The sequence below is a fragment of the Mobula hypostoma genome, chromosome 13 (assembly GCF_963921235.1).
Source record: "Mobula hypostoma chromosome 13, sMobHyp1.1, whole genome shotgun sequence".
Lineage (NCBI taxonomy): Eukaryota > Metazoa > Chordata > Chondrichthyes > Myliobatiformes > Myliobatidae > Mobula > Mobula hypostoma.
Genome location: NC_086109.1, coordinates 8,120,306 through 8,134,789, shown reverse-complemented (window position 1 = coordinate 8,134,789; position 14,484 = coordinate 8,120,306). Strand labels below are relative to the sequence as shown.

The window sequence follows — 14,484 nt, the reverse complement described above, 5'->3', positions numbered from 1 at the left end:
GGCTCTCAATTTTAATATTAAAAGCAACAAGACAATTGATTGCATTTTCTTCTTTTCTGGAAGCCCCCAAGGACAGAGCTGCATATTTTAACACAAACACGCATGTTGAAATCTCTCTCCGTTTCCCGTCCCCAGCCAAATGCAATAAAGCTCCACAGACTTGGAGCAACGTGCACTAAATTCTGGAGGAACTCAGCAAGTGGGGAAGCATCTAAGCAGGGGAATGGGCAGTTGACGTTTTGGGTTTTGCATCTTCATTCTGCAGACTTGGCTCACGAGAGGGCAGCTTGTTTTTGTCCAGCTAAATCACATCGTGATCATTTATGAGGTCAAGATCAGCTGACAGTCTTTTTTTCCCTTCTCTGGTTAAAATGTTTGTTGGAATTGGAATAATGGTTGCTTGGAATTGAAATAGTGTCACATCTACTGAGGTACAGGAATATCCAGCCGGGTCAAGGAGTGGCAAAAGACCCAGAAGTGACCAAGTCTGTGCTGGATTCTTCCATGACTGGAGTTCTCTTAAATTGTGACAATTCTTTAAGCTCTTAGTCATATATTAGCAATACCCTGAAGCTCAATTTTTAAAATAGTACTAATTATCACACAATAACCCCACTTCTACTTTCGAGTGAAGGATTCAATGTAAAGTGTCAGCCTTCATTAACAATTATGCTGCTCTTCAATGCCCAAGGAACTAATTTGGGGCATTAGACCCTGGAGATGTTGAAATAACTCTAACTAAAAGTCAACATCCTTTTTTCCAAATTTTTTTTTCTTACCAAATGATGAGTTAGGGCAGGAAGGAAAAAAGGAAGAATGGAGTTCAAAGTTCAGAAGTAAATTTATTATCAAAGTACGAATCTTAACATATGCAATGTTAAGATTCATTTTCATGCAGGCAATTATAGGAAAATAAATACAACAGAATTTATGAAGAACTTATACATAAAGACTGATAGACGGCCAATGTGCAAAAGATGATAAATTGTGCAATTAATTTAAAAAGTAAATAAATAATACTGAGAACATGAGTTGTAGAATCCTCGAAAGTGAGTCTGTAGGTTGTGGAATCAGTTCAGTGATGTGGTGAGTAAAGTTATCCACACTGGTTCAAGAGCCTGATGTTTGTAGGGTAATAACTGTTCCTGAACCTGGTGGTGTGGGATCTAAGGCTTCAGTACCTCCTTCCTGATGGCAGAAGCGAGAAGAAAGCACGTCTTGGATGGTGGGGGCCCTTGATGACGGACCCTGCTTTCCTGTGGCAGCGCTCCTTGAAGATGTGCTCAATGGTGGGGAGGGATTTTCACGTGGTGGACTGGGCTGTATCTACCACTTTTTTTGAAACCTTCTCCATTCCTGGGCATTGGTGTTTCCATACCAGGCTATGATGCAACCAGTCAGGATACGGTCCAATGTGCATCTATTGATGTTCATCAAGGCTTTAGATGACATGGCAAATCCATGCAAACTTCTAAGGAACTAGAGGCACTGTCATGCCTCCTCTGTGATGACACTTACATGCTGGGCCTTGGACAGGTCTTCCTATATGGTAACACCAAAGAGCTTAAAACTATTGACCCTCTCCACTTCCAATCCCCTAATGAGGACTGGTTTATGGACCTCCAACCAAACCTCAACTCTTTGGTTTTGCTGACATTGGGTGAGAGGTTGTTGCTGTGGCACCACTCAGCCAGATTTTCAATTTCCTTCCTATGTACAGATTCAGTACTTTTTTTTTCTCAAGAAGGCGCAGGTGATATACACTGACGCTCTGCGGGCTGCTCACAAAGCTACTAAGCATGCATCTTCGGAAAGACGAGCTTTGTCGTGTGTGCATCGTCACATGCAGTGAAATGCCTCGACTGTGTCTCGTCAAATCAAATCGAGGATTGTGCTGGGGGCAGCCTGCGAGAGCCGCCATGCTTCCAGCGCCAACACAGCGTGTCTACAACCCACTAACCCTAAGCCGTACATCTTTGGAATGTGGGAGGAAATGGGAACACCCAGAAGAAACCCAGGGAAAACAGACAGCAGTGGGAATAGAACCCTGATCTGAATGTGGACAATTCTGATTTGATGGGGACAGACGTGAGAAGGCACAGAGGAACATCTGGAGAAATTTTCTGAGATGCCGGTTTGCTGCCGTTGCTACTGTGCGATCGAGAATCTCCGGAGGGAAGACCCCAAAATCCCCAGCTTTGCCTGCTGCTGGCGACCGAGGCTGAGGTCGAAGCATTCGGATAGAGATGGTGCTCGGTGCTCGGTGTCGGAGGGCTGATCGGAGTTCGAAGTTTTCAGACAACTCAGAGTCGGACTGTGGTCGGGCAAGGTCGGGAGAGTTTTCTTCCTTATCCCGTCTGCGTGAGACGTGGGACTTTCAAGAGACTTTGAACTTTTTTACTGTGCCATGATCTGTTCTTCATCAAGTTGTGGTATTGTTGCACTGTTGTAACTGTATGTTATAATTATGTGGTTTTTGTTAGTTTTTCAGTCTTGGTCTGTCCTGTGTTTTTGTGATATCACACCGGAGGAATATTGTATCATTTCTTAATGCATGCATTACTAAATGACAATAAAAGAGGACTGCATGTCCTCATAATCTAATCTTACAGCTATTGACACGTTTCAAAGCCAGGAACTGAAACTAGGTGCAGCAAATGAGGGCCAGCAGGGAAGGCTCACAGAACCGTGGGCACTCGTGCCACTGCACACAAAGCAGCCAAAGTGTGTTCCACAACCCCATGAACTCTGCTGTAAGATTGCAAATGAACAATAAACCACTGAACTAACAGGAATAACCTGACTTCTTTCAAAATCATTGATGAGGACATTCTGCATCACATAGTTTTAAAATTTGTTAAGAATAAAAACTGGTTTAGCCAGCAATACCTACATTCCAGGCACTGCACAAGATGTTCAGCGCAAAAGGGGAGATTTGATAGAGGTATACAAAATTACGAGGGGTACAGATAGGGTCAAAGCAAGCAGGTTTTTTTTCCCACTGAGTTTGGGTGGGACTACAACTAGAGGTCATGGGTTAAAGATGAAAGGTGAAAAGTTTAAAGGGAACATGAGGGGGAACTTCTTCAGAGGGTTGTTGAGAGTGAACGAGTTGCCAGCGCAAGTGGTGCATGCGAGCTCAATTTCGATGTTTAAGAGAGGTTTGGATAGGTACTTGGACGGTAGGGGCACAGAGGGCTACGGTCCTGGTGCAGGTTGACGGGAGTTATCAGTCTAATGGTTTGGCACAGTCTGGACGGGCCGAAAGGCCTGTTTCTATACTGTACTTTTCTATGACTCTATCTCTAAAATGTATATATAAACTCTTCATGGTTATTACCAGGTATTAAAAATTCTGGACAGATATTGGGTACATTAAAAAGTCCGCCCAAAAGAAAATCCTCAGGAAGGTGGCATCAAGATCGGAGCTAACTTGGCGCTCGGTTAGTTGACCTTCATTCCTACAGCCGATGTAGTTATCTGAACTGGCAGATTAGGTTACCCTCTTGCCAATTGCTCTCAGATGTCTATTCTCCTCTATTTCTAGAACACTCTTTCTAAACTGGTGATTATCACAAACAAATCGTGAGTTCTCAGTTACACACTAGAGGAACTCAGCAGGTCAGGCAACATCTATGGAGAGGAATAAACAGTCAACGTCATCAGGACCGGAAAGGAGTGCGGGGGGCGGGAGGGAAAGCTGTACAAACTGGCAGGTTATAGGCGAGACCAGGTGAGGGAGAAGGTGTGTGGGTGGGGTAGGGGAGATGAAATGTGAAGTTACACTCACAACACGCTGGAGGAACTCAGCAGGTCGGGCAGCATCCGTGGAAAAGGAGGTGATAGGTGGAAGAGGGAAAGGGTTGTGAAAGTCGAAATCTGATAGTAGAGGAGATTGAACCGTGGAAGAAAGGGAAGGAGGGACACCAGAGGGAAGTCTTGCAGAGAGAAGGGGTAAGAGGAATGGGGAAGGGGGGTTAGGAGGGAAGGGGGATGGGGAGAAATTACCGGAGGTTGGAGAAATCAATATTCATGCTGTCAGATTGGAGGCTACCCAGACAGAATATGAGGTGCTGCTCCTTCAACCTGAGAGAGGCCTCATCATGGTAGTAGAAGAAGCCATGGACTGACATGTCAGATTGTGACTGGGAAGCAGAATTAAAATGTGTAGCCACTGGGCAATGCTCCCTGTTGGCTTTATTAGTGCAGCCAAGAGTGTGAAGGATTTGGAATGGGTCGACTCTTTGCAGGCTGTACTTGGAAGACCAAGAGACACAAATTACGTATAATGAATTTTAAATCACTTGAATCAATTTAATCAAATGCATCTGGAATAAAAGGCAAGCTTCATCAACAGTCCTCCAACAGGACCACAACCTTGCCGTGATTTGGAGGCATGCGTCCCTCAATGACCCGGAAAGCTATGTCAGCTGGAGTCAGGGCTTTATGCTTTGGCTCTTGGTGGGATCACCCGTGCCAAACAGGTCAAAGGGTAGAGGCCAGACTAAGAGCAGTCCACCAGTCCTCTAGGTTCAGGGGTTCAGCTCAGGGCTAACAACCCTGACTGGTCAAACTAAATTGTTACAGAAACAGCAATGAAGAATCCTTCTACATCTGAGTGCGACGATATTCCTGAGACTCCACCCAGGACCTGACAGTAGTGAAAACCAAGGGGAAGCTACTGATATGATAAAGAAGTCCTGAACAGTATCAGAGAAGGAGGATGTTCACTGCTACTCTAAACACTAGTGGTGTAACCAGCAGTAAGTTAGCAATCATCAACAGTGCCCTTAGTCCAGTGAACAGCAAAGTAATCTCTCCGGTTAACTTAATCCCCTTCAGGCAACGGAAATCCGCTGTCCTCACCCAGTGTGGTTCAGATGCAGCTCCAAGCTCAATGTGGTCAACCCTGTAGTGTCATCTATAATGACGAGCTTCTTGATTAGTCGGGGCATTAAAGGTTACAGGGAGAAGGCAGGAGAATGGGGTTGAGAGGCATAATACATCAGCCATGATGGAATGGCAGAGCAAATCGACGGGCAGAGTGGCTTAATTCTGCTCCTAAGATATGGTCTTATAATTATTCTACTCTTAATGCTACATTCAAACATTCTTTAAGGATTACTAATAAATGTTTATTTAGTTGCTTACTTATTGATTGAGATGCATCATGGAATAGGCACTTCAATCAAGCCATGTCTCCCAGCAGTCCCCTGATATAACCCTAGCCTAATCACAGGACAACTTACATTGAACAATTAACCTACTAACCGGTACATCTTGGACTGTGGGAAGAAACTGAAGCACCCGGAGGAAACGCACACAGTGACGGGGAGAACAGACAAATTCCATACAGTCTAGGACCACAATACAAGGACATCCCTACAGAAGAGATGAGGAGGAATTTCTTTAGCCAGAGGGTGGTGAATCCATGGAATTCATTGCCATGGACAGCCATGGAGGCCAAGTCACTGGGTATATTTAAAGTGGAGGCTGATGGGTTCTTGATTAGTAAGGGTATCAAAGGTTACGGGGGAAAGGAGAAAAATGGGGTTGAGAGGGATAGTAATTCAGCCATGATGGAATGGCAGGGCAGATTTGACAGGCCGAATGGTCTGATTTTGGTCCTGTGTCTCATGGTCTTATCTGTTCTGTCTCACACATTTTGTATCACTTGATAGCAGCAATCTATGCTTTGCTGCATTTCAACCTCACAAGCATACTTTGCACTTAAATGTTTAGATGTGAGATATAAATCGCCAAGAAATCTCATAATAGAAACAAACATAGAAGCATAGAAAACCTACAGCACAATACAGGCCCTTCGGCCCACAAAGTTGTGCCGAACATGTCCCTACCTTAGAAATTAATAGGCTTACCCATAGCCCTCTATTCTTCTAAGCATCCAAAAGTCTCTTAAAAGACCCTATCATATCCGCCTCCACCACCATTGCCGGCAGCCCATTCCACGCACTCAACACTCTCTGTGTAAAAAACTTACCCCTGACATCTCCTCTGTACCTACTCCCCAGCACCTTAAACCTGTGTCCTCTTGTGGCAAACATTTCAGCCCTGGGAAAAGCCTCTGACTATCCACACGATCAATGCCTCTCATCATCTTATACACTTCTATCAGGTCACCGCTCGTCCTCCATCACTCCAAGGAGAAAAGGCCGAGTTCACTCAACCTGTTTTCATAAGGCATGCTCCCCAATCCAGGCAACATCCTTGTAAATCTCCTCTGCACCCTTTCTATGGCTTCCACATCCTTCCTGTAGTGAGGCGACCAGAACTGAGCACAGTACTCCAAGTGGGGTCTGACCAGGGTCCTATATAGCTGCAACATTACCTCTCGGCTCCTAAATTCAATTCCACGATTAATGAAGGCCAAAACACCGTATGCTTCTTAACCACAGAGTCAACCTGCGCAGCTGCTTTGAGCGTCCTATGGACACGTCCCCAAGATCCCTCTGATCCTCCACAATGCCAAGAGATACTATTAATACTATATTCTGCCATCATATTTGACGTACCAAAATGAACCACTTCACAGTTATCTCGGTTGAACTCCATCTGCCACTTCTCAGCCCAGTTTTGCATCCTATCAATGTCCTGCTGTAACCTCTGGCAGCCCTCCACACTATCCACAACACCTCCAACCTTTGTGTCATCAGCAAACTTACTAACCCACCCCTCCACTTCATCATCCAGGTCATTTATAAAAGTCACGAAAAGTAAGGGTCCCAGAACAGATGGATGAGCCACACCACTGGTCACCGACCTCCATGCAGAAAATGACCTGTCTACAACCACTCTTTGCCTTCTGTGGCCAAGCTAGTTCTGGATCCACAAAGCAATGTCCCCTTGGATCCCATGCCTCCTTACTTTCTCAATAAGCCTTGCATGGGGTACCTTACCAAATGCCTTGCTGAAATCATATACACTACATCTACTGCTCTACCTTCATCAGTGTGTTTAGCCACATCCTCAAAAAATTCAATCAGGCTCAAAAGGCACGACCTGCCTTTGACAAAGCCATGCTGACTATTCCTAATCATATTATGCCTCTCCAAATGTTCATAAGTCCTGCCTCTCAGAATCTTCTCCATCAACTTACCAACCACTGAAGTAAGACTCACTGGTCTATAATTTCCTGGGCTAACTCTACTCCCTTTCTTGAATAAAGGAACAACATCCACAACCCTCCAATCCTCCGGAACCTCTCCCATCCCCATTGATGATTCAAAGATCATCGCCAGAGGCTCAGCAGTCTCTTCCCTCGTCTCCTACAGTAGCCTGGGGTACATCTCATCTGGTCCCGGCAACTTATCCAACTTTATGCTTTCCAAAAGCTCCAGCACTTCCTCTTTCTTTATATCTACATGCTCAAGCTTTTCAGTCCGCTGCAAATCATCACTACAATCACCAAGATCCTTTTCTATAGTGAATACTGAAGTATTCATTAAGTATCTCTGCTATTTCCTCTGGTTTCATACACACTTTCCCTCTGTCACACTTGATAGGTCCTATTCTTTCACGTCTTATCCTCTTGCACGTGGCCATGTGGTTAAGGCATTCGACTAGCGATCTGAAGGTCATGAGTTCGAGCCCCAGCTGAGGCAGCGTGTTGTATCCTTGAGCAAGGCACTTAATCACACACTGCTCTGCGGCGACACTGGTGCCAAGCTGGATGGGTCCTAATGCCCTTCCCTTGGACAACATCAGTGTCGTGGAGAGGGGAGACTTGCAGCATGGGCAACGGCTGGTCTTCATACAACCTTGCCCAGGCCTGCGCCCTGGAGGGTGAAGACTTTCCAGGCGCAGATCCATGGTCTCACAAGACTAATGGATGCCTTTACTTTATCCTCTTGCTCTTCACATGCTTGTAGAATGCCTTGGGGTTTTCCTTAATCCTGCCCGCCAAGTCCTTCTCATGGCCCCTTCTGGCTCTCCTAATTTCCTGTTTCAGCTCCTTCCTGGTAGCCTTATAATCTTCTAGATCTCTAACATTACCTAGCTCTCTGAACCTTTGTAAGCTTTTCTTTTCTTCTTGACTAGATGTATTACAGCCTTTGTACACCACAGTTCCTGGACCCTATCATAACTTCCCTGTCTCATTGGAACGTACCTGTGCAGAAATCCACACAAATATCCCCTGAACATTTGCCACATTTCTTCGGTACTTTTCCCTGAGAACATATGTTCCCAATTTAAGCTTCCAATTTCCTGCCTGATAGCCTCATAATTCCCCTTACTCCAATTAAACGCTTTTCTAACTTGTCTGTTCCTATCTCTCTCCAATGCTATTGTAAAGAAGATAGAACTATGATCACTATCTCCAAAATGCTCTCCCACTGAAAGATCTGACACCTGACGAAGTTCATTTCCCAATACCAAATCAAGTACAGTCTTTCCTCTTGATTATAATTATTAATGGCCAAACAGTACAAAATGGCCAACAGTCCCATTTTACCACAGTAAAGTTTGAATGCACCATTCCCTCTTAGTTGTGCGGCTGCACAGTAACAGAAATGCTCCTGCGCACATAGCCTTTGTTGCCACGCAGCTAGAATCGGACGCAGCAAAAAAAGTTGAAAGATTTTCATTGTTGTACTGTATTTCATTATACCCTTCAATAAATAAGTTTTAAAAAAGTGACTTTTCAATTTTCATTCTAAATATTAATAGCCTGTATATAACATGTAACATGCCACGCAGTTGTCAGGCCATGTAAAAATTTCCTGCTCAGAGCACTCGTTGGTCGGCACAGCCGTAAAAAAAAATTAGAGGGATCGCTGCTTGACAGGAAAATTACAGGTTCTCAGTGCTCTTCTCTTAAACACTGCTTTAACTTCACTTACAGTCTTAAGTTTACACACACATCCATTATAATTTTATCCCCTCCTTTGGTTGGTATAAAGTTTGAGCCAAGTTTCCATTTTGATTCAAGCTGAACTCAACCCACCTATTTAATGTGCTACTTTCATTTCATAATCTTTAATTTAGTTAAACTGAAAAAGACAACTCACAGGCACTAAATATTGATTTATTTTTATTTAGCGATACAGTGCAGAGTAGGTCCTTCCTGCCCTTCCTGTCACGCCGTCCCAGCAACCTCACAACCCCAATCAACCCTAACCTAATCACGGGACAACTTTACAACCACCTATTAACCTACCCTGTACATCTTTGGACTATTGGAGGAAACTGGAACGCCCGGGGAAAACTCAACTCTACAGAGACCCCTTTCAGAACGACAGCGAAATCGGACTCAGAACTTCAGAATGCTCTGAGCTACAATGGTGTCGCACCAATCACTACGCTCCTCCATGCGGACCTCATCCCTGACGTAGGGTTTGAAGGCTTCTGTGCCTCAGTGACCTGGAGAGCTATGCTGGCTGGAGTCAGGGCCTTGGGGTTTGGCTCTTGGGAGGGTCACCCATGCCAAACAGGTCAAAGGGCAGAGCCCAGACTAAGACTGGTCCACCGGTCCTCCAGTTTCAGGGCTAACAACATTGACTGGTCAATCAAAATTGTTAGAGAAACAGCCAATGGCGTAACAGGCAGTAAATAAGTAAACCACAACACTACTGTGGCATCTAAATATAGAGAGTCCACTAATTCTGTAAAGAAAATTAAAGGGACGAAAATTCAATCATCACACCCGCCATTTACTTGCAACTACTAAGACAGCATAATTATAAGAAAACAACTCTGGCTCCTGCTGTGGGTGAGGAACAGATAAATATTCAGAGATACAGCACAGTAACGAACCCTTCTAGCCCAAAGAGCCCCTGCTGCCCAAGTGACTAATTAGCCTACTAACCTGTACAACTTTGGAACGTGGGAGGAAACCAGAGCACCTGGAGGAAACCCCCAGGCAGTCGTGAGCAAAACGTACTGACAGAGGCGGGAAATGAGCAACACACATCAAAGTTGCTGCCTGGCCTGCTGCGTTCACCAGAAACTTTGATGTGTGTTGAAACGTCGACTGTACCTCTTCCTAGAGATGCTGCCTGGCCTGCTGCGTTCACCAGCAACTGTGATGTGTGTTGCTTGAATTTCCAGCATCTGCAAAACTCCTCTTGTGAGGCGGGAAATGAACTCAGGTTGCCGGCACTGTAACAGCGACACGGTACCATGCCGCCCTCCTAAATAAGGAATTAAAAATGAACTTCTCCAGATGTTCTGGTCCAGCATTAAGGCAGAAGGACCATTCGCAGGTCGTCTGGCCCATCTAGCTTGCTTCTCCATCCATCAAGTTGACGGCTGGTCCTGTACCTCAAGCCTACACTCTGAACTGATCCCAGTAACCTGCAGTTTCCTTGTGCCCAAAGTCTGTTTCAGCCTTATGGATTTATATATTCAGAGATGCAGCGTGGGAAAGGCCCTTCCAGCACAGTGAGCCACGTTGCCCAGCAACCCACCTTATTTAACCCTCGCCTAATCACAGGACAACTTACCAATTGACCTACTAACCGGTACATCTTTGGGCTCTGGGTGGAAGCCAACGAGCACATGGGGAGAACAGAGAAACCGCTTATGGGCGATGGCAGAATTGAGCTCTCAACTCTGGAATGCCCCGAACTGTACTAATGTCACACTAGCCATTACACCACTGTGATGCTGATCCTCAATGTCTAAACAACTGCCCAAGGCCAAAACTGCTGGACTTTCAAGCACACTGTGAAAAAATTCTTCTGGTCATCAGTCATAAAGTTCAAAGTGTAAATTTTATTAACTAAATGGACATCCTATATTCTGAGGCTATGCCCTACTCCTAGACTCCCCTGCTACTGGAAAAATCCTTTCCACCATGATCTATAAAGACCAATTGACATGCACCTTCCTAACTGCTGGCTATGTTAGCTTTTACATTTTATCTCCTGAGCCTGTACACAAAGACATCTCCCGCTCCTAAAATTAGTTTATCGTTGTTTAAAAATATATTGTTCTATTCTTCCTACCAAGGTGCATAACCTCACACATGGATTTCCACCTGTGCAACACCTCACACTTGTCTGCATTAAATTCCATCTGCCACTTTTCAGTCCAGCTGGTCCAGATCCCACTGCAAGCTTTGATAGTCTTCCTCGCTGTCCACTGCGTCCCAATTTTGGTGTCACCTGCACGTTTTCTGATCCAGTTTACTGAATTATCATCCAAATCATTAATATAGATGACAAACAACAACTGAGCCTGCATTCCTCCCCAGTGCATCACTAGTCACAGCCTCCAGTCAGAAAGACAGCATTTACTACCAACCTCTAAGCCATGGGTTCCCAACCTGGGGTCTTTGGACCTCTAGGTTAATGGCATACAAAAAGTTTGGGAACCCCCCGCTCTCAGTGAACGTTGAATCCAATTGACTACTTCATCCTGAATGTCAAATAACTAGATCTTCTGGACCAGCCTCCCATTGGGAAGATCACAGTTATAGAGAAAGTACAGTGCAGGTAACTAGATAAGTAACTAGATAGGTAACTAGATAAGGTGCAACTGAGGTGGACTGACAGACCAAGAGTTCATTATTAGTGTACAAGAGATTGTCCCAGTTTCTTATAACAACCATTGGGGGGGGGGGAGAGAGGGGGGGAGAGAGGGGGGAGAGAGGGGGAGAGAGGGGGGAGAGAGGGGGAGGGGGGAGGGGGGAGGGGGGGAGAGGGGGGAAGGGGGAGAGAGGGGAAGGGGCAGAGAGGGGGAGGGGAGAGAGAGGGGGGAGAGGGAGGGGGAGAGGGAGGGGGAGAGAGAGGGGGAAGAGAGAGGGGGGAAGAGAGAGGGGGAAGAGAGAGGGGGAAGAGAGAGGGGGGAGAGAGAGGGGGGAGAGAGAGGGGGGAGAGAGAAGGGGGAGATAGAGGGGGGAGAGAGAAGGGGGAGATAGAGGGGGGAGAGGGAGAGCCTGTGGCGTGTTGAATTATCAGGTGAACGATATGTTTTTGTTGTACTGCAGATCATGGTCTCTCTTGGGGGGGTGGAAGGTGCCGATGATTTTTGCTGAAGTAAGTGAGGGAGGGGGAAGGTCGATGCTTTGCTGCTGCTTGTGCATGGGAGGGGGGAATCCAGGGGGGGCTTTGGGGTTCGAACACTTTTACTGTCACTCATTCTTTGGGGCACTCTTCTGTTTTCGTGGATGTCTGTGAGGAACAAGAATCTCAGGTTGTATAGTAAATGGAACTGACATTAAATGGAACTGTTGGAACAATGGGCTAGAAGTCCATCCTGATGGCACATAGTCCAAAGCTTTTGTATCTTCTAAATTATGTTTCTCAGGCTTTTCTGTCTGATGGAAAGGAGTGAAAAAGAAAGAATGTCTGGAGTGGTTAGGGTCCAGATTACGCTAGCTATTTTCCGAGGCAACGAGAAGTATTGACAGAGTCAATGAAGAGAACCATCTCAAGACACAGTTCTCATCTGCAGTAAATGAATCGCCACTAGCTATTGGCCAGGACAGAGCCTTATCTAGAGACGGCAGCAGTGTGAGGTCTGGCGACCTGCAGCTTTTACCGGCTTCCCTCAGATCCCGCTGACCCCTGCCTCGAGGCACACAGCCAGCAGGTCAACAGAACACCAGCTTATGTCAACAAACATAGCTGCCACTCCCTGTTGTGTGACATGTCACAGAACCAAGAACATGCTAAGTCATTCACAGTATCCAGGCAGCTAGCAAAACACAATATTCCTACAACAATCCAGGAATGCAGAATAAAATGCTATGTTGGTACTTCTGACAAACATCTAAATGCGTTAGCAAGTTTGTCTTCTTTTGCACATAGATTGTTTTTCAGTCTTTGTAGCTTTTCATTGATCCTAAAGTATCTTCTGTTCTACTCTGAATGCTTGCAAGAAAGTGACTCTCAAGGTAGTACGTACTTCGATAAAATGTTTACTTTGAACTTACTAACTTTACTCCATACAATGTGAGTGGAAGCTGGAGCACCCAAAGGAAAGGCACGCAGTCACGGGGCGAACGTGCAAAGTCCTTACCGGCTGCGATGGGAATCGAACCTTGATCTTAAGTGTTACACTACTGTGCTGCTCGACAGGGGAGTAAGCAGACTGGGACTGACAGGCTTTTCTAGCAGCCAAAAACTGATCTGATGGGCCAAATAGCCAGCTCTCCAGCATCCTACAAATCCACGCCGCCAGTCTCCCAGACTGTTGTATGCACAGGGTGTTCATAAACTCAGCATTCCTAACCGGGATGAGGACCTGCAGGTTTATGTAAACCTAGAATTCAGGTCAGAGTGGAACTGAAGTGGTTAATTTACTGGAATCCGGACCCAGAGTCACAGAATCATAGAGCACAACAGCCACATCCATCACTTCTGCTGGCAGCTTGTTCCACTCGCACCATCCTGTGTGTGAAGAAGCCCTCCCTCAGATTCCCCTTAAATAGTTCACCTTTCCTATGACCTCTAGTTCTAGTATGCCCAAGCTGAGTGGGGAAAGCCTGCATGCACTTACCCTCTGTACTCTTTCAATCTCATTCACATCTTCTTGCAGCTAAGAGTTTAGTTAGGGACACCAAGTGGAATAGGCCCTTCAGCCCTTCGAGCTGTGCTACCAGCAACCCTAGCCTAACTACAGGTCAATTTACAATGACCAATCACTCTAACTGGTGCACCTTTGGACTGAGAGAGGAAACCGGAGCACCCAGATGAAACACACGCGTTCCACGTGGGGAAACGTACAAGCCCCTTACAGAGGAAGCCAACTCCAAACTCCAACGTCCCGGGCTGAAATAGTGTTGCTCTGACCAAAACACGACTGTGGGTGATTAGCACGACACGATTACAACCGGGAGCATCGGAGTCAAAGGGTCAGAGACCTTCAGAACAGAAGCTGACCCTTCAGCCCATCCAGTTCATTCTGGCCTGAGCTTCTGCCAAGTTCCTTTTACCTATACTTGGACCATGTCCCTCCAAAACCTTCCCACCCACGAACCTATTCAAACTTCTCTGAATAGTCACGACTGAACCCACATCCAGAGCTGAAATCCTCTGTAGTACCTGGGCAACACTGAGCCAGAGAGATACAGCATGAAAATAAGCCCATTGGCCCACTGACTCCATGCTGAACCCGCACTTAAACTTACCCTACACCAATTCTATTTTTGAATAAAATGATGCTTAGTCAAAATAAAACAAATTAAAAGACTTGAAAATAAACTCACTACCATCTTATGCATGCCCTTCAATTACATGTTAAAAATACCAATATTTATATCACTAAGTATAGTTCTGCACTCTAACATGGTTCTCTTCATGCAAACTTCAAGCGAAAACATAGATCTTAATTACCTAAATTGGAAACAGCTGAATGGGCTTCAACTCAATTATACAGTCTTAATCTTGAGAGACTAATTTTAAGGAACGTTTAAAGATTAGAGATGTCTAATCTAAAATTAAGAAGCTCACTATTCAAAATCTAAGTTCATAAACCTAGGCGGAACTTCGAACTTTAATGTGGCAATAAAACAGCTGG

General features: G+C 45.4%; 1 protein-coding gene across 6 annotated transcripts in view; it reads right to left on the bottom strand.

The window, feature by feature from the left end:
- The window catches only part of LOC134355399 (plasma membrane calcium-transporting ATPase 1-like), a 357,414-nt gene that overhangs the window by 209,530 nt on the left and 133,400 nt on the right, over positions 1–14,484 (bottom strand). The window lies entirely within an intron of this gene.